At 47.4% G+C, this 27,779-nt stretch overlaps 2 long non-coding RNA genes across 2 annotated transcripts; both read left to right on the forward strand.

The window, feature by feature from the left end:
- Positions 1–202: 202 nt before the first annotated feature.
- On the forward strand, positions 203–2,449 carry LOC113879066. Its single transcript, XR_003507182.1, has 2 exons — positions 203–597; positions 2,296–2,449. It is a non-coding gene; the product is annotated as an uncharacterized LOC113879066 (long non-coding RNA).
- Positions 2,450–14,801: 12,352 nt separating this feature from the next.
- On the forward strand, positions 14,802–19,700 carry LOC113879178. The gene is made up of 3 exons (XR_003507226.1): positions 14,802–15,375; positions 15,787–15,925; positions 16,729–19,700. It is a non-coding gene; the product is annotated as an uncharacterized LOC113879178 (long non-coding RNA).
- Positions 19,701–27,779: the final 8,079 nt, after the last annotated feature.

Below are 27,779 nucleotides of genomic sequence, written 5' to 3' on the forward strand. Positions count from 1 at the left end.
AGTTCAGGTTTATGGAAAAAATAACATTTATAATACCACAAGTGACCTTCATGTTTTAGCAGCAGGCTCAGTGCCTGGGGCATGATTTTTACAAACCCTGCTCTTCCTTTCCTCTTCCTTGTGAGGAGAAAAGCCCCTGTGCCCTGAACATTTACTTAGCTTTCACAGAAAGAAGCCAGAGGCAGGTGTGTTTCTGTAGCTCTCCTTTGAAATGGAGGGAGTGAGGAACAGAGATATTACTGAGGCTTGGGCTGAAATTTGAGGGCAAATAGAAATCTTAGAGAGGTGTTGATTTCCTTTGGACCTGAAGAAGTCTGTCAGAAGGATCCTAATTCCCAGAGCTCAGAGGAGCTTCCCAGAATGCATTGCAGGAGAGAAGGACAGATGCAAATGAGACAAGGCTGCATGGCCCTGATTCCACGGGAGGGGACAGCTACGTGTACAAACACTTTGTCTGCTGGAGAGTGCAGTGCAGAGGGGGATGGGGAGAGGACAAGAAGGAGGAGGAAGGGGAGGAGGAGGAGCCTCAGAAGGCCTGGATTCAGGCTCAGTTCTGCCACCAGCTACCTGCGTAACCTGGAGGAAGTTGCCTATCAGGTAGGCCCCAAAGTCTCAATCTCTAAAAAATGGTTGGGCACTAGACTATCTCATTGTTCCACTTAGGTCTAACAGAGATGAATTTGGCCAATACAGTGTGGAACTGTTTCCTAGGAACATGCCCTGAGCAGTAACAATGGGAAGAAATGATAAAAGTAGCTCAGACTTATTAAGCACTAGTGTGGGCTATGGAGAAGGCAATGGCAACCCACTCCATTACTCTTGCCTGGAGAATCCCAGGGATGGGGGAGCCTGGTGGGCTGCCGTCTGTGGGGTCGCACAGAGTTGGACACGACTCAAGCGACTTAGCAGCAGCAGCAGCAGCAGTGTGGGTTAAGCATCCTTAGAAACATTTTGTGTGGTTATATCACTTGCGTCTCTTAATAAATGTGAGAGCTGGATACTTTTATGTCTTCACACTCAGAGATGAGAAAACTGAGGCTCAGAGGCTAAGGGATTTGCTCAAGCCCCAGACCTAGAAAGCGGCAGATCTAGGATTCAAACCTGGCATGCCCTCTTATGTGCAGCTTCAAGTAGCAGCCATAGGCCTGGATGCAGGGCTGGACGCTGCCAGACCCCATCGACATGCTCTCATCCCAAGGTCCAGAAAACCAAAAGCTGACCTCCCCCAGCTGAGTGTCCCTGGCTCAGGGAGGCATTGCTGGGGTGTAACGGGATCTGTTTAGACAGGCCCCGGCAGTGGGAAACCTGAGCTGCTCCCAGACCTGTCCCTGAAAGGGGCTAGAGGACAGCTTGGGACGTGGACATTGGTTCACACGAACCCAGATCTTCTCTAGCAGGTTGAGTGGCTTTCAGCCCTTGTTAATAGCGTCATCTCAGATCAGTGCCGGGGAACCACTGGCCATGTGGGTCACTCTGGGGTGGGGAGGGGTGGCCCTTTGTCCCTTCGGTTGACACACTGCCTGCTTCAAGTTGGCAAGGCAGAAATTTCAGGCGGAAGGGCTGCCCGGGTGCAGGAGTTGGTTTCATACCTACATGTATATCACTTGCAAGCTTGAACCCCAGCCTGCCTGCACATTCCAGACCACGCTCCTGAAAGCAAACCTGATCAAATATTCATAGACACTGGTGGGTTGTCATCCTCATGAATCCCATGATCTGCATTTACTGCTTTAGCACTATTTTATTAGAGTGATTTTTCCTCCTTTGCTGTGTGCTGCATTTTCACTGCCCTCCAAAAAAAAAAAAGTCCAGCTTAGAAACATGTGGACAGCTCTGGTTTATCAAAATTGGGCTCAGGCCTCAACCTTGGAAAGAAAATTAATTTATGTATGTGGCATTGATTACAGTGATGGAACCACTTAAATATTTGTTTGTAGAGGTGCATGGCATGGAAGGAAAAATCTTCTAATCAAACACTTGATTTAGTCAAGATTTATCATGTGATACATATATGATGCAATACTCATATAACAACTCTATGAGCCAGATGATACTATCACCACCTCCATTTTTCAGATGAGGAAACTGAGGCACAGGGAAGTCACTTGCCTAGGTCTCATACATTACAAAAGGCAATTTGCTGAGCCCAATTTGCACTCATTCAGAAAGTGAGGGATGACAATTCCTAGTTTATCAGGTTCAAGGGAAGATCAGATTCTGTAAGGGAGGAGCGATAAGTATATGGAATGTTCTTAATCCTTTTCTCCCTCTCTCCCTCATTGTCTTTCTTTTCAGTGTTGATCAGAGTCTCCACGATGTCAGGTCTAGCGCCAGATCCTGGAAGGACAGCCCAAAAAGCCGACAGCACCTTCATCCTTCCTGTCTCCCGAGAGACTGCCATTCTGCAGAGAGAGGGGCAATAAACCGCGACCTTCTCGTTGTCTCACTCTCCCTGGTGCCAAGGGGGCTTCAGTAGTTCCCCTCACATGGCTTCTGCTTCCCCCTTAGTTCTGGAGGGAGAGGTGATTCTTACTGGCAGGCAGAATCAGAGAATCTTTGCCATCTGTTACCGCTTCCTTAGCATTGTATGTGAGTAGAACTCTGACCCAGGCAGAGGCCAGGGAAATGGAAGGGTTTGCCCAAGGTTGCACAGGAAGTAAGCTAAGCCAGGATTTGGACAAGATCTATCTGACCCAAGCCCCATGATAAGAGTGGGTTGCCATTTCCTTCTCTAGAGGATCTTCCCGACCCAGGGATTGAACCCTGGTCTCCCGCATTGCAGGCAGACAGTTTACTGTCTGAGCCACCAGGGAAGTCCCATGATAAGACAGTGCATTTCAAACTCAGACCACAGTGATGGGTTCAAAGTCCCTCCCTACTTTGAGCCTAAATCCACAGCCTGTCATTGGCATCCAACAGCCTTCAACCTTGGATCCAGCCTTGCGTGCCACATTCCCCAAATCAAAGTCACTCCCTTCAACTTCACTCTGGCAAATGTTTGGCATCATGACTCAAGATGCCTAATTCCTTAAAATCTTCTGGTTGGAAAAGATACTGAGTTCCCCTCCCTTCCCTGGAACTCTTTCTTGATCCTTTTTGTCAAGGTCCCACTTTTAAGCCAGATACCTGAGGTTGAGTGAGTATCAACCTCAGATACTTAGCAGATGAGGGCTAACATGCAGTGGGACCTGCTCCTCCCCTGCAGTGGGCTCCTGCTCCTCCCCTGTAGTGGGCTCCCGCTCAGCCTTTCTGCTGGGCACACCCCATGCAGCATCATCTTTGAGTCAGCTGGAGTCCCTAGGTGGCAGGCAGACCTGCTGCTCCTCAGGCAAAGGTGTGCAGGCACCCACATGCATGGAGCACCTCCTAGACTCCAGGCTCAGTTCACGCACAGTGCTGCTCAGAACCCTCCCCTGTCTGTCTGAGGCAGGTCTTATCAGCCCCAGAGGAGACGCTGAGGCGCAGAGAGGGACTGTACTTAGAAGCCCAGAACTAAGTGAAAGCCGCTAATCTAGTGTCCCTGTGGTCAAGTTTTGAGTCCTAGTGGGAATGACTTACCCTGTGAACATCATGTGATTGGATTCAGTCTCTCATACATGCCGCTCACAGTATTTTAGGGCTCCAAGTATTTCAGTACATCCAAGTATTTCAGTTGGGTTGTGATCCCTAACTTTGTAATTTCTGGAATGTAATCATCATGTCATTTGTAAATGTCACGAATAGGATGCCATTGGGTTCAGAGTCCCAAAATCTCCACTAGAGATCTTCCCCGCTCCAACCTCTATAACCTCTAATTTTTGAGACTTGACTCCAAGAATCCAGCAAACACGCTCATCCCCCCAAACTTCCCAGTGTGTCCAAATGCCACATTTCATGAGACCACTGTGGTTGACACGGGTAGTTTTGAATCTATTTCTATTCTTTTGGTATTAACATTTTTATTTTCCCTTGGGGGAAGATGGTAGATTAAAATATTGCTTCTAATTCTTCATTCCTATAGGACAGGGTTATACATCATGTTGTTCAACTAATGGGTTTTCAGTGCTTCTCAATCAAATAGCTGGCATTTTATCCCCTCACGGCACTGTTATTGGGCTTGGTCAAGAGGCTCGTACTGGCCAGCGGGATATGGTGGACACGAAGTGAGCAGAGGGTCTCAGCGTGCTTGTGCGGTTTGGTCTGTATGCCTGTCATCCGAGATGAGAAAATCCACATCGGATGAGGAGCAAGTGGCGCAGACCCAACTCAACCTGGAGCCTGGAGCCTAGCCCAGGCGACCCCAGCAGGGGCACAATTTGTCCTCAGATGCACGAGCAAGAAAAAAAATGCCTGTTCATGTAAGCCACTGGCTTTGGTGGCTGTTAACCAGAATTAGCATAGTGATTGTCAGTTCCTACTGAGAAGCATTCCCCTTCCATCCTCAGTTGTTTGGATGGGGCTTGGCACCACCCAGCCGGGCCAGCATGGGCCCAGTGTGGTCAGTAGATGTCCCTGTGCTGGAGAGGCTCCATTTGCCACCCCTCTCATTCACTCTCCGCCCAGCTCCTGGTGCTCCAGGTCCAGGGGAGCTTTCTCCCCTGCAGTCCCCACTAGCTGACAACGAGGTTTTCTTTCCTCGCCCCTCAGGCCAACAGACAGTGTGAGATTTTCTCTGTGCTCCTCCCAGCTGACTCAACACCCCTATCAACTCCCTATCTCTCCCTCTCTCTCTCTCTCTTTTTTTGTTCTACCCAGTTTTTGTTTTGTTCAGTCACTCAGTCGTGTCTGACTCTTTGTGACCCCATGGACTGCAGCACGCCAGGCTTCCCTGTCCTTCACCATCTCTGGGAGCTTGCTCAAACTCATGTCCATTGAGTTGGTGATGCTATCCAACCATCTTGTCATCTGCCTCCCCCTTCTCCTTTTGCCTATAATCTTTCCACCAGAATCAGGGCCTTTTCCAATGAGTCAGCTCTTCGCATCAGGTGGCCAAAGTATTGGAGCCTCAGCATCAGTCCTTCCAATGAATAGTCAAGGTTGATTTCCTTTAAGATTGACTGGTTTGATCTCCTTGCAGTCAAAGGGACTCTCAAGAGTCTTCTGCACCACAGTTCGAAAGCTCCAATTCTTCAGCACTTAGTCTTCTTTATGATCCAACTCTCACATCCATACGTGACTACTGAAAAAGCCATAGCTTTGACCATACAGATCTTTGTTAGCAAAGGAATGTCTCTGCTTTTTAATACACATTCTAGGTTTGTCATAACTTTTCTTCCAAGGAACAAGCACCTTTTTAAATTTCATGGCTGGAGCCACCATCCATAGTGATTTTGGAGCCGAAGAAAATAAAGTGAGTCCCTGTTTCCAATTTTCCCCCATCTATTTGACATGAAGTGAGGGGACCAGATGCCATGATCTTAGCCTACCGGTTATGTGGAGGTTTCCTTGTCTTTTCGGAAGTCTGAGGTCTCCTGCATTGTTCAGTAGATGTTCTGTGTGAATGGTTCCACTTGCAGGTGTATTTATTGATTTATTTGTAGGAGGAGCTGAACTCCACGTCCGACTTCTCTGCCATCTTGATTCCTCCCTCTCCCTCCCCTGCCTGTCAGCTCCCTAATTCATCCCATGTCTCCATAAACAGATTAAACAGTACTTTATATTCAGCATCTCCCCCACCCCCTAAATGGACCCTCTACTGGGACTTGGTCTTATCCAGTATGACACTTCTGATGCTCATGGGCAAGTTCCTTAATTTATTTTTCCCCCACTTGAAAAATTGAGGATTGTCCTGCTTTGCCCATTCGAGGTTGTTGTGAGAAAGACATCGGATCACAGATGGACAGTGCCCAATCTTGTGCTTGACTCCTGGGGGTTGCAAGACAGGTCATCTCTCCCAGCCCATCTTGCTATGGCTGGCACTCGCTAAAGCATTAACAAATATTTGTAGTGTGAAAGCTCTATGGTAGATTTTCTTCCTTTGACCTTTTGATTATTTTCCTCTTGAAATAGCAGAATAAGGCCCCTAGTACCATGGCGACAGTCTCTATAGAAATCCATAGCTTGTTCTCAGCACACCCACGGATGCCAGTGGGAGGCTGGCATAGATTTGGACCAATGGAGAGAAGGGAGGTTTAGCCTTGTCCTGGTTACAAAGAACTTTTTTTTTTTTTTTCCCTCTCTCAAATGGACCTTTCTGTCCCCAATTCAGCATCATCTAGGCTTCTCCTAATGTGAGCTAATTTTCCAGCGGCTCCTAGAAAGAGTGTATTTCCAGTCTCTCCTGGGACAGACGGAGGCGTTTTGAACAGGATAAAGCAAGTTTTGCTGGGGAATATTTGGAGCCTGCTGAGGAGTCAGGTGGCTCTGATTGCATTCCTGTCACGGGTTTTGAGTGTGTTTGCTTAGAACAGGTAATCCTTTTGGATGCTGTAATCTGAGGTTAGAAATAGACTTGTGTTGCTCCCAGAAAACCCTGTGGTTTTGGCCTTTTCTTTGGCAGGCTTGCTCTGGTCAAGGTTGGAAATATAGTCACTTAGGAATGGAGGTTCTTTATGAAACCAAGGAGAGTTTCTGTCCCTTTAAGAGGGTCCTTGAGGAGGGACAGTCAGAGAATCATAGAGATGAGGGCCAGATGGCCAGTAAACAGGATGGCAGTGAGTTACAGAGAGGACCAGCTGGGCCGTCTGCTTCAGTCACCTTGCAGTAGAGAAACCTTCATTTGGTAGCTGCAGTCAGAAGATTTGAGTGAGAGCCGGGCAGCCTGGTCCAGGAATCTCAGGATGATCTGACTTGCCCCATCTTCTGCCTGAACTGGGTCTCAGAGTTCCAGACTGGGAGACAGTGGGAAGACAGCAGAAAAAGTACAGGCTATGGGGCCAGACGGGTCGGGGGTCAGATTCTAGCTGTGTTCCCTGGAGGGTGATGCAATCTGTCTGAGCCTCCACTTCCTCATCTGTGAAATGGGATGATAGCCCCAGCTCACAAATATGTTTTGAGATAAGTACCAGTGATGGATAGAGTATGCTGTGTGGGGTAAAGTGCGGGAAGTTTTAGCCCCCTCTCCTCTCCTCTGGAGAGCGTTGTTGTTGCTGCTTTTCAGTCACCAAGTCACGTCTGACTCTTTGGGACCCCACGGACTGCAAGCACACCAGGCTCCTCTGTCCTCTACTATCTCCCAGAGTTTGCTCAAAATCATGTCCACTGAGTCGGTGATGCTATCTAACCATCTCCTCCTCTGTCGTCCCCTTCTCCTTTTGCCTTCAATCTTTCCCAGCATCAGGGTCTTTTCCAATGAGTCAGCTCTTCGCATCAGGTGGCCAAAGTATTGGAGATTCAGCTTCAGCATTAGTCTTTCCAACGAGTATTCAGGGTTGATTTCCTTTAGGACTGATTAGTTAGATCTCCATGCAGTCCAAGGGACTCTCAAGAGTCGTCTCCAACACCACAATTCAAAAACATACTAATGACTGTTAACCAAGAGGGGCAAAAGGGAAAATCTTTCTCTGAGAGCCTGGAGTCTTGGCAATTTAAAAGTGAAATCCCAAAATATAGCTAAATACCTTACTCAGAATGCAAGTATTACTTAGGACTGACTGGTTTATCAGCTCCCTGTAAGAGAAAACCTCGATAATCATGACTTAAACAAGATAAAGAATTATTTTTCTCTCATGTGACACTGCAAAGAGTCCAGGCTTGGAATGGTGGCTCCCATGTCATCCCTTCTAGGGAGCCAAGGCTCCTTCCATCTTTTTGTTCTGTTATCCTTAAAGTGTGGCTTCCCTCATCAAGATCATTCAGTTCAGTTCAGTTCAGTCACTCAGTCGTGTCCGACTCTTTGCACGCCAGGCCTCCCTGTCCATCACCAATTCCCGGAGTTCACTCAAACTCACGTTCATCGAGTCAGTGATGCCATCCAGCCATCTCATCCTCTGTCGTCCCTTTCTCCTCCTGCCCCCAATCCCTCCCAGCATCAGAGTCTTTTCCAATGAGTCAACTCTTCTCATGAAGTGGCCAAAGTACTGGAGTTTCAGCTTTAGCATCATTCCTTCCAAAGAAACCCCAGGGCTGATCTCCTTCAGAATGGACTGGTTGGATCTCCTTGCAGTCCAAGGGACTCTCAAGAGTCTTCTCCAACACCATAGTTCAAAAGCATCAATTTTTCAGCACTCAGCCTTCTTCACAGTCCAACTCTCACATCCATACATGACCACAGGAAAAACCATAGCCTTGACTAGACGGACCTTTGTTGGCAAAGTAATGTCTCTGCTTTTGAATATGCTATCTAGGTTGGTCATAACTTTCCTTCCAAGGAGTAAGCGTCTTTTAATTTCATGGCTGCAGTCACCATCTGCAGTGATTTTGGAGCCCCCCAAAATAAAGTCTGACACTGTTTCCACTGTTTCTCCATCTATTTCCCATGAAGTGATGGGACCAGATGCCATGATCTTCATTTTCTGAATGTTGAGCTTTAAGCCAAGTTTTTCACTCTCCACTTTCACTTTCATCAAGAGGCTTTTTAGTTCCTCTTCACTTTCTGCCATAAGGGTGGTATTATCTGCATATCTGAGGTTATTGATATTTCTCCCGGCAATCTTGATTCCAGCTTGTGTTTCTTCCAGTCTAGCGTTTCTCATGATGTACTCTGCATAGAAGTTAAATAAACAGGGTGACAATATACAGACTTGACGTACTCTTTTTCCTATTTGCAACCAGTCTGTTGTTTCATGTCTAGTTCTAACTGTTGCTTCCTGACCTGCATACATAGTCATAAATGTTGCCACAGCTCTAGTCATCGTGCTTTCCAGGCACCAGCAAGGAGAGAGAGAAATACAAGAGAGTGTACTTCTCCAATGAATCAACATTTAAGAACAAAACAAAACAAAACAAAACAAAAAACCTCCCAGAACCTCTATCCAGTGATTTCCGCTTCTATCTTATCGCCTACCTCCCCACACAGGCACACAGCAAGGGAGGCTGGGAAAGTGTCCTGGGTAAGTAGATCCCCCCCAGTAGTATAGGGATTCTTTTTAGTAAAGAGAAAGGGTAGAATGTTGTCCCTGCCATAGCCAAAGCTTCTTCAGTTTCATTGGAAAGGTCTGCCTGGGCCAACACTGGAAGCAAAAGCAATTTACAAGAACCTGGTCCTCAGGTTGTCAGCAAAGGTTAGTTCCTGTCCCTTCCAACTTCCCGTTGTTCCATACCACTTCCATGTTAGAGAATCTGATACTAGCTTACATACAACTCCTAATGCTACATGGATTTTTTTTATGAATCAGAAACATTCAGAGTCAGAAGCTCAGGTGAATTGCACACAGGTTCCATGCAGAGAATTTACTAAAACCCTAAGACTAACTGCCGAAATCAATAATTGATAATCGCATTATCTCATACCTTCCTACCTTATCAGCTGCATTACTTCTCTATCACTGTGTGACAGTGGCCCCCAAACAGCGACTTAGAAAACAACATGGGTGTATGATGTCACTGGTTCTGCGGGTCAGAAATCTGTACATTACTAAGTTGGGTCCTCTGGCTCAGGGCTTTGCACAAGGCTGAAACCGTTATACAGGAGGCTGCGGTCATCTCAAGCCTCAACTCAAGGCTGATCTTCCAAGTTCACTCATGCAGTTATTTTAGCTCCTCGCTGGCTGTTGGCCAGAGCCTCTCTCAGTGTCTTGCCATGAGGGCTTCTCCGTAGGGTAGCTTACAATATGGCAGCTTGCTTCAGCAGAACAAGCAAGTGATAAAGCCAGAGACAGAGTGGGTGCAAGAGGGAAGTCTTTTATAACCTAATCTGAGAGGTGACATCCCATGGCTATCTTATCCTGTTTGTTAGAAATCAGTCACTAGGTCCAGCCCCAACTACAGGGGTTTGAGGAGGGAGAGTTTCAGAAGCACAAATTGGTGTTCTGTTTCATCACTCACCTTCACTCTCAGGATTTCTGACACAGGAGTCTATTTCCGCCCATGAATGAACCCAGCTCCTTCCTACCACAAGGCCTCTGCATGTGCAGTTCTGTCTGCTTGGCAGCTCTTGTCTTCCTCCCTGCCTAGTTCTATTCATTTTTTCAGAATTCCTCTCCAGCCTCATTCTTGCAGAGAAGCCATCCTTGACCTGCCTTCTCCCGTCACAGGAAGGAAGGGTGCTTGAAATATTACTCAACCCAGCTCTGAATATGTGTGCCTAACTGGCCAAGCTACTTTTATCAACTGTTATTTCCTTCATTCACTTGGAATGGGTAGGATTTTCAGTCTACAGACTCAGGTGTGGGATACATAGAAAATCTGTATTTCTTTATTATGCCTAGGTTCAGTTTCTATTTTGAGTCTCCGTTTAGCTGGGGTAGGTCTCAGCTCAATCACAGTCAAGGCATTCCCTCCACTCCCCAGCAATCACATCTATGCTTGGTGTGCACAGATGATGGGAGGAAGACCACTGGTCACTGATGTCACCTTCAGTGGCATTTATCTTTCAGTCACTGGTCAATGCGGGTCACCATGGAGTGGTCCCTTTTCTTGTTTGTGAGTTAACTCAGATCAGGTGACTCTGTGACCTCTGTGACATTCTAGGGCTCCCAAGACTCACTGTATCACTTCTTATGCCTCACAGGATTGTGGTAAACTCTGTGAGATGTCTAAATTCCCAATCACCTATGTGCCATGTGGACCCTGCTGCCCTTTGGGGCTTTCCTTCCTCCCTGGGGGTCCTCCTTCCCTTCTGCTCAGAGATCCCGTGGGTTCTTCCTCTGGGACTTTGTCTTTGTCCTCACACCCGGCCCGGGGAGCAGAGCACACAGGCCTCTTTAGGCAGGGCAGCTACTTTCTCATTCTCGCCCTCCCAGTCCTTTTCTGCACAGCCCAGGGGACATTTTTCTGGCCAGCAGGGAAGAGTGGAGCACTTTGCTCTGTGCATATCTTCCTCCAAATGTTTTTAACTAAGCCACGAGTTCCGTCCGACCTCCTGAGTATCTCCTCTTAAAAACCCAAAAGCAGACTCCTGACACCAGGTGATAAGTGACTCCAGAGGGCATGGAGGCCCAGAGGAGGCATCCCATCTGGGCCGTCCAGACGGGAGGGGTGGGCCTTCGAGGCCAGAGTTGAGCTGAAGAATGAGAGGAGTCGGATAAGCCAGAAGGGGCCGTACAGCAGGGAAGAGCCTGGTTAAAGGTGGGGCATGGAGATGGGCCTCTGAGTGGCTGCCACCTGTTTGGACAGAGGAGAGTGCAGGCTGTGCCTTGGGGAGCAGCTATAGATAAGGCTGGAGAAGCGAGCAGGGATCTGGTAACAAAAGGTCTTGGATGTCAGGTCTAGACATTTGGATTTTTTCTTCAGAAAATGGAGATCCATGGGAGGACTTTTAAGCATGTGGTGAGGTGGCCGGCTTTGTGATTTAGAGTGTTCTCTCTGAGCCAGGGGGAGGATGGGCTGGAGTCACAGGAGCAGGGAGGGACCTGGCGCAGCCACCTTGACAAGGAAAGAGAGGGCTGCAGTGCAGAGACGTGGTGAGCAGGGGACCGGTTCCCTGGGGCCTGGAGGCCAGGGCCACCCAGACTTGGTAAATGAGGGGAGGTGGGGACATAGAGAGCCACGAGCTCAGCATGACTCCACAAGCTCCGATGGCGCCTTTTACCGAGCTGGCAAGACAGGGACCCCAAGAGAAAGTCTGGAGAGGGGGTGAGAGTGAGTTTGGATTAAGTCCAGTTTGGAGTTAGGATTCTGTGAATTAGGATGCTTCTCAGCAGAAATCTCTAGAGCAGAAAAGCTCATGTCAGTCTGTCTTCACCTGCGCCTCTTCCTAGGATCACATGGAAGGTGTCTTGTTTTAGTTAAAGCCCTTCCTTTATAAAATGACTAAATTAACGCATTATTGACTTATTCCAACTGTTAGAGCTCTTACTCTATTAAGGTACCATCAAAGAAAAGAGAACCAAAGATAAAAATGTTAGAGTTTATAATCTAACATGGAGAACAGATCATTTTTAATATTATAGTACAAAATAAGTGCCACAAGGAAAGCTGTTCAGTATACTGTGATAAACCATCATAGAAAAGCATATGAAAAGGAATGTATACATATATGTGTATAAGTGAATCACTTTGCCATACAGTAGAAACACAACATTGAAAATCAGCTATACTTCAATACAATAAAATGCAAAAAAAAAGTATATCAGAGAGGCAGCCTTGGAACTCCAATAGTTTCTTGTAGTTGCTAGGGACCATGGTCAACTAGGATGTTTCAGCAGCAGCTGACTGTAAAATGCACTGTGGCCCAAATAAATTAAAAAAAACTAGGATTCACCAAAGAAGAGTACTCCGGGGCTGCTTTCTGGGGCTCGGGCATCCCTGCAGGGACCCCGGGGCCTGCCTGCTTGCTTCTCCACCATCCTCTGCACTTCAGGTCTTTGTACCCATTTCTCCTGGTCGCACATGCGTGCTGCATCCTCAGCTCTACCGTTTCAGTGAAATAGACCAATTTTCCCAGGAAATATGACATTTTCGTGGTTCCACCAGTGTATTGACATTGGCACTTGAAAGGACATTTGTCATCCCCGGGTGGACAAAGTGTGGTGTGTTCAGCAGCATTTTAGTAGGACTGTAAAACATTTGGGAGGTGATGGGGATATGAGGAGAGAGTTTAGCCTTTGAAGCCAAACAAACCTGCATCCTGGTCTTTCTGCAAGTGCTTAGTAGGGGTAGGTTACTTCCTCTCTCTGAATGTCTCTTTTAGCATCTCTAAAATGAAGAGAGTCGGGGACTGGAGACTGTGAGTGTTTGAGGAGATGACTTTTGTGAAGTGCCTGGTGCTCTTCCTGGCTCACAGGGGCTCTTTTCTTTGCTATCTCAGCATGCCTTCCCTCCCACCCACCTGCTCTGTACACTGAGAAGTTGCTGTTCTATCCAACAATCCATCCCCCGACACCCACACCAGGACCAAGTTCAATCCCGTGAAATGAACTGATCGTGGTAGAATTTCATGCAGATGCTGAGGGAGAGAGTTAGGGGAGGGATTTGAGGTGGCAAGGGTAGGCAAAATACAGGTTGCTTGGCTAATATATGTACCAAATGTATGTACATATTATTTAAAAAAAAAAAATCTGTTCACAGAGACTATTCCAATGAATAGAGTCATGATTGGGAAGCAAGAGAATGTCTTTGGTCTTCCCTGGTGCCTCAGATGGTAAAGACTATGAAACATACCCCAGCAGCTGTGTGCAGTTGAGAAAGATCCCTGCAGTGCAGGAGACCTGAATTTGATCCCTGGGTCAGGAAGATCCCCTTGAGAAGGAAATGGCAACACATTCCAGTATTCTTGCCTGGAGAATTTCACGGACAGAGGAGCTTGGCAGGCTACAGTCCATGGGGTTGCAAAGACTGAGACTAATACTTTCACTTCTTTTTGCCCCCCCTCCCAGGATGATTTAACTAAAAAAAGTCTTAAAAACCACCTGTGTCATGTTAGGGTTCAAGCTACCAGAAATAGAATCTCCCCCGCTGTCAGATGCCTCTGTTCTGCTCATTCACCTGGCAAAGCTGTGAGTGAGTATGGAGCCTTCTTGCAGGGGGAGCGGGGCTGCCTGGCATGCCTGATGGGTCACTGCAGCCTGCCCTGGCCCCCTGCATGCAAGGTGCCACTGTCTTTAGACATTTGTATTTTCCTTAGTGTGGAAAGGTAATTATGGCCTCCATACCCTGTGGCTGTTACCATTTTGCATGGCCCTGAATAGAGGCAGAAATCTTTCATAAAATTCTTTTTTTTCAGGGAAATTGTTGGGGGATGGGGTTGTGGTGGGGATTTGAGTCTGTTTTCGAAGCAAGGCTGGTGCAAGTGCAGCAACCTTTCAGGATTTGCAAATGCTTAATGTGCGCCATCAATTACTGCCGAATGCGGCTGTCATGCAAAGTAGCTTAATTGGCCCACAGGTGGGTTGAATTTGAAACCCTTGGATTGTACCAATGCAAGAGAGAGGAAAACAGATTTGACAGATCCAGGCTGGGGCTCTTTCGTTTACAAACAGAGGAAAAACATCTGAGGACAGAATGGGCCTTAAATGGAAAATGGTCAGGTCATAGAAGGACAGATCGACGGATGGATGCTGGCTGAGAGGGACCAAGGAAAAATGCAGACGTCAGGAGTTTGGGATTGTATATTTAAAAAAATGTAACCATGGCCATATGGGAGATATTCCAGACAGATGCTATATACTGAGACGTCCAGGGATTGAAGACGACAATTCACTCTAAAGAGTTAGTCCATGGTGTAACTAAGACAGAGCTGGCTGTAGACATCATCAGTTGAGTTGTGTCACCAAGGGAAAATATTTACTCATGGAGTCTAGAGTTAGGTTCAGTAATCAGATTCCCAACTTTGAGCTGCCACCCTCAGGAAACCAGATAACCTTGGTAAACTGCTTCTTTGGACCTCAGTTTCCTCATCTACAAAATGAATGCCTGTCACGGACAGCATGGAATGCTGTAAAAGACATGCCTGACATACAATTAGAGCTTGGTCCATGGTTGCAATTATATTTTCACGTATCATTTTTTTCAGCACTCTGTAACCGCAGCTGATCATATCCTCTGTGCCCAGTCTGTCCTGGGAGCTAAGGATATAGGCTTGTTTATTTCATAAGCATTTGCTGAACAGCTACCACGTGCCAGGGCTTCCCTGGTGGCTCAGCAGTAAAGAATCTGCCTGAAGTGCAGGAGACCTGGGTTCGATCCCTGGGTTGGGAAGATCCTCTGGAGAAGGGAATGGCTACCCACTCCAGTATTCTTGCCTGGAGAATCCCATGGACAGGGGAGCCTGGCGGGCTGCAGTCCATGGGGTCACAGAGTCGAACACAACTGAGTAACTAACACTTTCACTTTCATTTACCATGTGCCTGGCAGACACTGCTGAGCCCTGAAAACGGACTTGGGTGGAAACAGACAAGACCCCTACCTACAAGGTGGCTCAAGGTGGGGGAGGCAGACAGACATTCAAATAACAAAAATACCTGCCATGGAGAGGTCCTTGCTGAATGCCAGAACTTCATGGGGCTCCCGTCCAGTGGACTCATCACCGGGGTTATCAGCCCCTTTTGCAGATGAGAAAACTGAAGTTCAGAAATGTGAAGAAACTTGTCTAGGTCCCCACACCTAGTGACTGGCAGAGCCTCAACTATCATAGAACACAGACCAGCCTGACTCCGAAGTGTGGGATCTTTCTCAACCGCACACAGCTGCTGGGGTACGTTTCAAGTTTCTGGGTGAAGACACCAGGCCAAGGCAGAGTCGAGAAGACGCATGGACACCAGAGGCATACAGCTTTCAGAGGCTCCGGTCTGGGCAGGATGTAATTTGCAGGCTACGGAAGAGGATTTGAGAAGAGTACGCTCCTCTGGGCCGTGAGGGGTACTGGATGTGTCTTGGTTTGTGTATGTGTGTCTGTGACCATACACGTGTGTCTCTGTTTCTGTGTGTGAATGTGTGCATGTACCTCTTGTGTTTGCGTGAGGAGGGGAGGCAGACATGTTTGTATGTAAGTGTATGTGTATTTGCATGTCTCTGTGTGACTGTGTATCTCTGACTGTGTCTGTATTTAAGCGTGTGTGTGTGTGTTTGAGTGACAGTGTGTGTCTGAGTTGGGGGTGTGTGGATAGATGTGTGCCTGTGCATATGCATTTGTGTGCATCTCTCGACTGGCACGCGTGTCTTTGGAGACGTGTCTGTGTGTGCGAATGCCTCTTTGGGTGTGTGTGGGGTGAGCTGCCCCCCTCCCCCTCCGCAGGTGTTTCTGTGGAGCTAATCGAACTTGTCCTTCAGAACCAGGGAAACGACAGCGTCGGGGCCTTTAGCCTTATCTCCCAGCCTGCCGTTCTGTCAGAGGAAATTAGATTTGCTTGGCACAACCTGCTCCTTGTGAGGTCATTTTGGCTGCGGTCTGCACGTTCTGCTCTCCTAGGTATTTGTCTTTTGATTGCTTGATGAATACGTCCCAGCCAATGTCGAGATTAAGAGAACATGAGTTTCGGGGGTGGGGGGCAGTGGTTTAAAATAAGAATCATCCAAGGGTGTAACGTTAGCTGTCTGTCTTCTTTGCTGTGGACTTGGAAGCCATGGTAAAGAAGATAGAGCTTTGGCTTTGGAATGGTAATGTTCAAGTCTCCTGTTGGCCCCTTACTTAAAAGCTGTGTGACCTTGGGGAGGACACTGTACCTTGCCAAGCCCAGGGTTTTTTACATGCTAAATTCAGAAGTTCTTTGGAGGAGCCAATATAATAAAAGATGAAAATGTTCTCAGAAATCCACAAAGTCCTTAAATTCTCTCATATCAAGGCTAAGAGGCTGAGCGGGAAGTCTCCAGGCTCAGAGGTCAGGAAGGTGTATGTTTGGATCCTGGCTCTATTCTTTTCCTAACACAGGAACTTCAGCAAGTTGTGATGCCTCCCTGAGCTTCAGATTGCTTCTCTGTTAAACAGGATATTATTTATAAAGGCATTTAGCTCACTGTTAGCCACTGTGAGGGGCCCCCAAACGAGAGCTGTTACTATTTTGGCTGATACAACAAGGTGATGGGAATATGAATATCTTCCCACTTTCAAACTGTCTGTGAATGTAAGCAAGACACAGCCTCTGGGAGCGAGGGGGGAACCGACAATGTGATTTAGGTGATTTACTATTATTTGTTTTTATGACTTCAAGACGCAGCGTCAGCAGAGTGTTCTTGGCATCGCCATTTCTGACCAGCAATTTGTGTTTCCTCTAGAACTCAGAGGCTGTTCTAATTGCAGAAAGGAGCTGAGAACGAGGTGGCCTCCATCCCAGAGTGGTCTAGACCAACAGCTGGGGGCCAGCTTCCCCACATCTCCAGCCACATCCCTTCTACAGGATTCCCTCACTCCAGCAAGGCTTCACCTCCTGCCCGTTGCCTTGGAACATGCTGTTCCCTCCCTGGGAATAGCCCTTACCACCACCCTACCCCCAGATTGTCTGGGCTGGGCTCCAGGTGCCTCTGTTCAGGCTAAGACAGATGTCCCTGCCCCATGTCCGCAGCCTACCCTGGATTCACCACACCATGTGTGATGCCCAGGGCATTTCAATGGTCTGCTCTGTGTCTGGCTCTCTCCCAGCCAGTGCCCTCCAGGAGGGCAGGGACAGGGAACGACAAGGCCCTCAGTGGATGTTTGCAGAGTGAACCCATGGAGATCAGCTGTTTTCTCTGATTTTCTGTCCCTGCCCCCTTAGATGCAATGCCTTCAGATATCAATCTATTCATCCAGACTCGCTTCTGACAACCATTTTGCTCAAAAACAGAGATCTTGGAGAGACTTACCCTGTCAATTTGGTTTGGTTTAGAAGCAGGTGTATGTCTGCTGGACTGCTGGTCTTTAATAAGAGTGCCACGCAGGCCAGAGGACAAAAGTTTCCCAAGCGCCTGGCCAGCTTTCTCCAGTGTTTTAGGGCTAGCTTGGGGGTTTGTCATAAGGACCGTGGTCATCCATGTAGACCTGTGACGTCAGCTTTGGAGAGTGGTTGGGGACCTAGGTTCTGGAGGTGGACTACTCAGTTTCCAGCCTCAGAGACACTGAACCTCTTTGTACCTCGGTTTCCTCATCTGTACATTATCTGCCTGACTGAGGTCTGGTCAACATTAAAGGAGCTCATCCAAGTAAAGCCCTTGACCCAGCGTCTGGTGTAAAGTGAGTGCTCAGTGGAGGTGAGCTAGCGTCTCTTAGCACTGCACCTGTAACTGATGGAAACGCCAGCCCAGGCCTCCGCTGTGACTGTAACAGAGGCCGCATAGCTGCAGTGAGACAGCGACATCCCTTCTGCCAGAGCTGAGCTCCGGGAATTAGACGTTGGAGTTACTCCTTAATTCAGATGAGTTTTTGTGAACAGGAAGACATCATTCAAGAAGAGATATGAGACCTGTCTGTACCTGATGCGGTGTGAGCCTTTCTCTTCCTCAATGGGTGCCTGGTTATGTGAGTTGGTTGCCTTGGTGGTTGGGTCACCTGATGGCATACAGCAGCGGTCAGCAAACAACAGTTCTCAGGCCAAATCAGGCTAAATAAAGCTTTACTGAAACACAGTCACGACCATTCCCTTACATAATGCCTATGAGTGTTTTGCACCATAATGGCAGAGTTCAGTAGTTGTAACCGAGACCACAGGGCTTGCACAATCTACAATAGTTTCTGTCTGGTCCTTTACAGAGAAGTTTCCCTGGTGTTAGACTGAAGTAGGATTAAAGCTGATTAAACTCAACCAGAACACTGGGCACCATCCCATCTCTCGCTCTCCCTCAAGCCCTGGCATCAGGCTGGTCACCAAGACCAGATTATTTTGCCCCACACTGTCTCATACATTTGGTCCCCCATCTCTTCCACAAAAGCCACAGCCTTCGTTCAGCCCTTTCCCCACCCCTCTTGACTATCACACACGAGGGCCACCACCAGCCCATAAGGTGTCTGGGTGAATTAGATAAGGATATCTTCTGTGGGTCGATGCAGCTCCACCACTCGTCGCTGGGCAGCAGGGGTGCCTCTTGGCTGGAAAGCCCCCACCTAACACAATTGATTATACTGGATCAACTGTAGCTCTTACACCTCTTGGTTCCGTCTGTTGATTATAGTGTCTTCTGGCGTCCCTGTCCAGGCAGTCCTCCACACCAGAGCTAGAGTGATCCTTGTAACCAACTTGACCACTTCATGGCTTCCCCTGGCCCCCAGGACAGAGCCTATGAACATGATATTCAAGGCCCTTCGTGGTTTGGTCTTGGCTAGTCTCCCTGTCCCATGGCTCAAAACCTGCTCAGTCCACATCACATCTGAGCCCCGTCATGCAATTTGAGCCCCCACCCCACCGCCACTCGCCATGAGACCTAGATTTCCACACTTGCTAATATTTGGGGGATCAGCACAGTCTTGTCCTTAGTGAAATACTCTGCTTTTCCTCTTACCCATCCAGAAAATTCCTAGTCATCCTTCAAATCCACTGCAAGCATCTTCTCCCTGTTTCACCCTCCCCAGTTCTCCCAAGCAGACTTGGACCCTCCTTCTGCAGTTCGATTCAACCATGGTCCATAGCCCATCAGTGGGTCAGGTTAGCAGGATAGTGGACCTTGATGAATGCTTCTTGAAAGATGAATTAGGGTGAAAACACATAAGTGCATCATCTTTGTCAGGTGTGGGTATAACACAGTATGAACAGCACAAGCCATGGAGCTGGACTGCCTACGTGCAAATCCAGCTCTGCAATTGATTAGCAATGGCCTTGGGCAAGGGACTTCACCTTTCTGTGTCTCAATTCCCTCATTTGGAAAACAATGATAATGATAGCACTTCCTTTATGGCCTACCATGAACATTAAATCAGTATATTACTTAATATATGTTTGTATATTATGTATAAATATATTTGTGTGTTTGCACAACTATACCTTGGAGATATAGCACATTTGGTTCCAGATCAATGCAATAAAGCAAATATTGTAACAAATCAAGTCACACAACTTTTTGGTGTCCTGGTGCATATAAATTATGTTTACACTATAGTCTATTAAGTATGCAATAGCATTATTTCTAAGAAAACAATGTACATACCTTAATTAAAAAACTACTATTGCAAAAATGGCACCCAGACTTGCTCAACACAAAGTTGCCACGAACTTTCAATTTATGAAAAACATAATATCTGTGAAGTGCAATAAAGCAAAGGAAAGGCCTTATGGGCTTCCCTGGTGGCTCAGTAGTAAAGAGTCTGCCTGCAGTGCAGGAGATGTGGACTAAATCCCTGGGTGGGGAGGATCTGCTGAAGGAGGAAATGGCAAACCACTCCAGTATTCTTGGCTGGAAAGTCCCATGGACAGGGGAGCCTGGCAGGCTACATTCCATGCGGTGTCAGAGTTGGACATGACTTAGCAACTGAACACGTACACACGGACACGTATATATTATATATACATATATATATATGGTGCTAAGTCCCTTCAGTTTTGTCTGAGTCTTTTCGATCTTAGGGACTATAGCCCACCAGGCTCCTCTGTCCATGGGACTTTCCAGCCAAGAATACTAGAGTGAGTTGCCATTCCCTTCTCCAGTAGATCTTCCCGACCCAGAGACCAAATCCGCATCTCTTATGTCTCCTGTGTCGGCAGGCAGGTTCTTTACCACTAGTGCCACCTGGGAAGCTCAATATAGATATAATATAGATATAGACGTAAATAGAGATCTACTATATTATCTGCTTAGAAAGATCCCTGGCCACACATGGAATGCTATAAACATGTTAGCTAGTGTGTGTGTGCATGTGTATGACCGTGGTTTATGATGAGCCTTATCTGAAAGCCTATGCTCTGGCTGAATCTATTTTGATCCTTATTAAAGCAATTATTTGATTATATTAAATTTTTTGGTATTCTTTTCTCTCTCCTTGACTAGACAGGCAGCTCCTGGGACGTGATAGATGTGTCTTATTTATCTCTGCATTCCAAGCATCTAGCATCATACTTACTTGATCAATGTGTGTTTTTTTTTTTTTTTTTTTTAAGCAAATGAGAAAATGAGGCCTAGGTGCAGAAGGTGAAGCCCCCAGGGTCTCCTTACTCCAATAGCAGGGTCCAGTATCCTCCAGCCCCTCCCCAGCCTCCACCTTCTCCTGGAGGAAACATGCCAAGCCTGCCTGGGATTCAGGCAACTTTCTCAGGCTATCTGGTGTCCACGATGAGAATAGGTGAGCACCGCTCACTGTCGGCGAGAAGGAGGAAGGCATGAGGGACCCTCGAGCAAGAAATGGAGCTTCCAGACTGATGCCGGGGAAAATGGAAACTGCAGCTGACCTAAGAGATTTCTATAATGAGAGAAAACCAATTTAAATGCAAATAGCCCACAGCTAGTTGGGGAAAGATTCCACACTGCCTGCCGAGGAAGGATGGGAAACAAACACAGCCCTCATCATGAGGCTGGTTCACCACTGGACAGGAGGGTTGCTTTATCTGTTTAGGATTAAAGTCTAAACTAGTGACCAAAGTCACATGCATTGCTGGCAGCATTTCCTGGTGCTCTGTTGTTCCCATTGAGAAATGGGGGTCTCTAAGGGGGCCAGCTGTCAGCCACTACCATTTACTGAGGTCCTGGCAGGTGATAATTGCCTGGCACGACATAGAGGACAAAAGATATCCTGTAGATGGGCACGGCCTCTGAGGGGCCTGCAGCCTAGGGACCTTCAGACCCTAGTCAGTTCTGGAGCCATAACAACAACCAACATTTTACAGAGCATTTATGTTCCAAGCCCATGGCTAAATGCTTGATATGATAGTAACTCACCAAATTCTCACAGTGACCCTGTGAGATACAGCCTATTATTATTCCCATCTTATAGATAAGCAAACTGAGGTTCTAAGACCCAGACAGGGTTCCAGAACTCTGGCTCATACTCCCCTGATGTGCTGGGGAGAGACATAGAGTACACGTGCCCCAGAGCAGAGATGCTCGAAGTCTGGACGCCCTGGGACAGAGGCTGCCCGTGGTCTTGGCCTGGGACAGAAAACATAATCCTGATCAACAGAACAAGAGGTATGGGTTGCTCTGTCATTAACTGGCTATGTGACCTCGAGGGTCACTTTCCCTCTCTGGGCTCATTTGCTTATATAAAATGAAGAAAGCAGTCTCAAATGATTTTAGGCTATAAAATTCTATTATTCTAGGACTCCAGCTACTCTCAGGAATAGCCATTGTCCAGCTGATAAAACACCTCCTTCACTCTCCTTTGTGGCCCGGGCCCTGCCCTCTACCCCTTCTGGCCCGTATCTGTTGCAAGGGAGCACTTTAATTTCCTCCTTTGGTTTCATAATTCAAGGACAGCACCATCTGCCACATTAAATCCACAGTTCCTGATAGCCTCCTTCTCAAAACAAGAGATGGATAAAGGCTTCATCTGGTTTATTTCATGGACAGAGAAGGAGCTGGCAAAACCAAGTGGGGACAGCTTTGGCTTTGCAAGCTGCAGTAATCCCCTAATCTTCTGGGAGGGCCCCAGAGCCCATTCTGTCATCTTCACCGCCTACTCTGGCCAAGTCATTGTGATGATGATGATGAGAGATGGCATTTACTAAGGCGCTTCTGAGTCAGGCATGTTCCTAAGTGTTTTGTGGGTTAATTTATTTTATCTCTACCACGTCTCTGCGAGGAAGGAGCTAATAAACATAGCCCCACTTGACAGATGCAGAAACTGAGTCGAAAGAGGCTTCAGAAACTTGCCAGAGGCTAAATGTGAACTGGCTGGGGAAATAAACAAATGCAAATACATCCCAGGATGGCCAGGCTGAGAAGGGCGGGGCTTCACAGCCCAGTGTTCTGACCTCTGCTCTTTGAGGAGGTGGAGCCACTCTCCTCTATGAGACATTCACTCATCACGTTTTTGTGGAGCAGCCCACAGGGAGCCGGGTGCTGCTTTCCAGGCTGGAAACAAGGCCCACGGGGGCCCAGTCTCCTAGGCCTGACCCTTCTGTACAGGAGACAGGCCCCAAATAAGCAACTGAATACACAGACACAGTCATTTTAGGAAAATACAAAAGGGGGCGAGAGAGAGACACGGGGATGGGGAGAGAAGGCCTCTTGGCGAGGAGAACTTCTGAGCAGAGACGTGGGCGTTCAGCCTCGGCCCTGGACTCCTCCACCTCAGCCTGAGGGGTGTGCGTGGCCTGATGGCTCTCTGTCGGGGGGTCTGTCAGGGGTCTGTTCTGTGCTTTATGAGGCATTTAGTAGCATCACTGGCCTCGACCCGTAAGATGCTGGTGGCAGCCTGCTCTCTAGTGTGACAGCTAACACTGTCCCCAGATGTCACCAGATGTTCCTGGAGGACAAAATCTCCCCGATGCAGAACTGCTGAGCTACGAGGTCAGCAAAGCAGACAAATGGGCAGAAGGGATAGCAAAGCAGGCTGAGTGCATGAGAAGCCGAAAGAAGACTGGTTTGGCTCAAGGGCAGTGGCCCGGGGGGAAGGCGGGTGGGATCATCAGGGCAATGGGCTCTTTTATAACTCTCTGGAAAGTCCTCAGTAGCATGCCTCTGTGCCAGGAAACGTGCAGGCCATGCCCAAGGACCTAGTGCACACTGTAAGGTGGGCATAGCCAGGGTGCCATCAGCTGAAGGCAGACATCAGCATGGGGCTGTCCATGGTCACAGAATAGAACGGGATATTCTGGACACAAGGCCAGCAGAGCTCCTTGGAAGGCAGTGAGCACAGTACCGGAAGGCCTCGGGCAGGCAGTGTCTGGACCGCCTCATGAAGAGGGAAACAGGTGACTGAGGCCCTCACCTTTCCAGCATCCTGGCTTTTCCGTTGCCATTAGCAACCACCCCGCTCCCCAGGGCCCCATCACAAACTATTTTGGTGGATTTCTAATCATGGTAGCCGCCCTAGCCTAGCCAAGGGGTTGGCATGAGACCCAGGCTTGGCTATCAAATTCTTTCTTACTGGAGTTAGAATATTGGGCAGAGAAACCCACGGGCAGAGGATGACTTGAGTCAGCTTTTCTAATGGAAATGGAACAAGGCATGTTCTTTTGTTCTGGCATATTTTTTTACTCTCTCAGCTCCCTAAGAGACCATCATTTCTCTCTCTTCCAAGGCCTCCTAGTTTTTCAGCTTTTCCTTGTAATGCCCTTTTGATTGATGTATATCTATTTAATTTACCAGTGAGTTTCTGATGCTTGAAACCGCAACTAAAATAGAAATGGTGCATTGTGAAGAGGGAAAAGGGAGTGTGTATTTCTGATCCATTACACTCGGTACTTGACATTAAACAAGCTGTGTATCCTTCTCTCTCCTAGCTGCAACCAGGAGCTTCTCCAGGTCTGGGACCCTGTGTTTTTCTTTTCGTACCCACATCACTCAGCTCACACCTGCCTTCTTCTTAATTTAGTTCTGGCTGTGCTGGGTCTTCGTTGCTGTGCATGGGCTTTCTCTGGTTGTAGCAAGCAGGGAGCCCCTCTTCATTGCTGTGTGCGGACTCCTCACTGCAGGGACTTCTCTAGGCACCCAGGCTCAGTAGTTGTGGATCGTGGGCTAGGTTGCCCTGCAGCACGTGGGATCTTCCTGGACAAGGTATCGAACCCATGTCCCCTGCACCAGCAGGTGGGTTCTTTACCACTGAGCCACCAGGGAAGTCCTGGGGCTGCCTTCTTTTTGTACTCACCACAGCTTGTAATGACTTTGTGGGATAATTTGTTTACTATCTCCTCCCCCACTGTGCCGGAGGTCCCACGGAGAGAGAGCACGTGCAGTCTTAACACACAGGGTGACCGACCATCCTGATTTGCCTTTGTCACATGGGCTTCCTGGTTCTTGGTCTGCCAGTGCCAGAATCAGGAAAATCCTCAGCAAATTGAGACAGTGGTCATCCCACCACGGCAGGCATATAGGAAGCTTTCAATCACCATTCGTCCCTGACACTCAAGAACTACATGTTGAAAGGGACTGTAGAGGCATCCCAGCATGAGACAGATTCTTTTCTTCAATTACATTTTTTTCACACCTACTCTGTGCCAGGGAACCAGGTTGCCCAAAGCAGGAGATTCAAGGAAGGGGCATTCCAGCAGCCAGAACTGCAAGTGCAGATTAGAACCAGACTGAGGAGGGGCTCACACGTCAGGCTAAAGAATCTGAATACACACAGGTGCGACAGATTCCAAGCAATTTAGAAGCAGGGAGGAGACCTGGAAAGAGGAATCATTTAGGAGCGATGCCTCAGCAGCATTTACCCCAGGATCTCTAATGAAGGAAACTTTTGCAGGGGCTGCTTAATGAGGGGATGAAACCTGAAGTCGTTTTGTCACTTCTTCCTAAGGTGTATTTCCTTTTTCATTCAAACACAGCCATCTGCTCAGTTCAGCATGCAGAAAATGCACCCCTCTGGAAACATACATTCATTCGTGGCTATGTGGTGAATCCTACTTCTTTGCTTCTCATGGAGATCCAGAGACCTGAACTATTCCACGAGACCATCCTTGGGGTGGGTTTCATTCCTGCTCTGTCCGCAGGTGAAAAACATGGATGGGCAGCCAAGCACACTTTGGGGGTCTGAAAATCATCAGAGAAGAATGTTTCTAATCCAGCTCCCTCATTTCAGAGAGGGGCTTCCCAGGTCATGCAATGGTAAAGAATCTGCCTGCTAATGCAGGACACTCAGGAGATGCGGGTTTGATCCCTGGGTCAAAAACATCCCCTGGAGTAGAAAATGGCAATCCACTCCAGTATTCTTGCTTAAAAAACTCCATGAACAGGGGAGCCTGGCAGGCTCCAGTCCATGGAATCACAAAGAATCAGATACAACTAAGCAAGAGCATGGCAGTGGCATTTCAGAGAGGGCTAAGAATCTTCCTAAAAAGACCTAACAAGCGAGAAGCAGAGAATGGGCTGTTCACTCCTTACCTTTCTGAATAAAGAACTGAACAGCATAGAAGGGAGCCCCTAGCAGACAGGAGAAAGTTCTAGGAGGTGAACAGATGCAGAAATAAAAAGATAGAATCAGGTGGCTAGAGAGTTTTTCCCTCTTTAAAGTCTTTCTCAATCCTTATTACACCACGAAGACACTCAATGGGGCACTAACCTCTGTCACACCTCTCTAGATATCCCATTTAATGAATATCTAAAAGGCTTCATGAGCCTAGAGTCTTCAATGGGCGACCCTGTTCCTCTAGAATTCAGTAATACTGCTTCATTTGCATAATATTTCTTTTTATGAGTAGCTTCTATTTGTGGCTTTCCATTTATAGTAATGAGTATGCTTCCCTTTAGAATCAACATATTTTGAGCTTTAAATGTGAGACAAATTCAAGAAAAATACTGAGGGAAGAGGAGACCCAGTAGACCAGGGGTATACAGCTGTTGCACAATTATTGGTGGTCTTCAAACAACTGAAGCTTGAAAACAGGGGCAGAGGTCAAAGGTCATGTGATCCCAGGCTGCTCACCTGAGCAGTCTCCATTCATGTCATTCAGCAAATGTCAAGCCTGAAATGTAAAAAGTGGCTCCTTAAATGAATTAGAGACAGAGACCCTGGAAAAATGTCAGAGGTTTCTTCCCATGACCTTGAACAGATAAACCTCCTGAGATGAGAGAGAGTAGATCTATTGTTTAACTTGGCAAAGGACCTCCTGGTGACCCCTTTAGAAAGCGGTCTCCTTTCTAAACAAAAAGGTGGCTGGTGAATTTATATGATTCCTATGAAAAATCACTGGAACAGTGATCATGGCAGGCATGGGGTGGAAAGGCAGTAGCAGCCTTATTGGCACCGTGTTAAGTTCTGTGCTTCCGAAAGCTTCTCCCTTGATGCAAACTCCCTATAATGCTAATGCTAATATTATCTGACATTCAAGGAGCACATACTATGTGCTACGACCTCTTCAAAGTTCTCATCCATTCATTTAATCCTAACATCAGTGCTAGGAGACAAGTATTATTACTCACATTTTACAGATGAGAAAACTGAGGTCTTGAGAGGCTAAGCATCTCCACAAGGACATAACCAGAAGAGGGTAGAAGCAGATTCAAGCCCAGGCAGTCTGGTTCTAGAGCCTGCCCCCAACTATCACACTTCACAGAGGTGAATGAGTACAGGCTTTATCTTCATCTTACAGATGACGACTCTGGGCTTGGAAGGTAGAATAATTAACCTGAGATCACACAGCTAATGAATTGTGAAGTCAGCTAAACCACCTCCCAAGAGTAGGCAGCATTTTCCTGAAAGCAAGTCATTTCACTAATTAACAAATGTTTATGGAGCATCTACCCTATGGGCAAGACCCCTCTTCTTGCACACACGTGCTCTTGCACTAGCCATGTACAATTGGGGGCATTGTTCCCTCCCTACTCTCCCTCAGACAGGGGTACGGGGCAGTAATCTCATGACTTCTTCCTGGGCCTCTGGGTATCTGGATGAATCTAAGGCAGACCTAAGGGCCCCAGAGACCTCACTGTGTGGCAGAATCAGCCAACCTGGGCAAAGGCTGTAGAAACTTTATTCTGGTCTCAGTTCTGACATTTTCTGCTAGAGTCTCTGCGCCTTCCAAATGGTCTGACTTAACTCATGGGGTTATTGCAAAAATGCAATGGGATGATGGGCAAAAGACTTTTCTTCCTGTAAATGGCTCCACGTAAATGGTGGCCATTAGCTTGCATTGCTCTCTGGTGCATGGTTTTAAAAAGATAAATTATTGTTTGTTTCTAGTTGTCAAAGTCTGGGCGTTACAGGAAAACACACAGAAACAAAGAAAAAATTGTTCATTACCCCTCCACCCCTTGATGATCTCTATTAATCCACTGATGTATTTCCTTCTGGCTACAAAAATGTAAATGTGAATATAATCATTGCCTGACAAAATCCAGCAGGGTCCCATTGCACTAAGAATAAAATCCAAACTCCCTGTAAACGCCTCACCTTGGCTTTCAGACTAGTTATCCTGCCTGTGCCTGACTCTCCCCACCTCTTTTCTCCCTGCTCACGCACTACTTCTCTTCCTTTATTTTCTTTTCTAATACTCCAGTTGCGTTGTCCTTAAAGCCTTCGGCACTCTGCTGGAAATGCTCCTCCCCAGATCCTCATGACCAGATGTTTTTCAATGCAGGAGGCAATCAAACCGTCAGTTCCTCGGATCATCCCTACCTGTCCCTCCCTCTGAACGAGCCCATCTTACATCTTCTTTATGGCACTGTACTACTCTCAGAATTACCTTGCTTATTCCTGAACATATTCTATATGTATGTCATCTGCTGCTGCTGCTGCTGCTGCTGCTAAGTCGCTTCAGTCGTGTCCG

Source organism: Bos indicus x Bos taurus, chromosome 20 (assembly GCF_003369695.1).
Source record: "Bos indicus x Bos taurus breed Angus x Brahman F1 hybrid chromosome 20, Bos_hybrid_MaternalHap_v2.0, whole genome shotgun sequence".
NCBI classification, from domain to species: domain Eukaryota; kingdom Metazoa; phylum Chordata; class Mammalia; order Artiodactyla; family Bovidae; genus Bos; species Bos indicus x Bos taurus.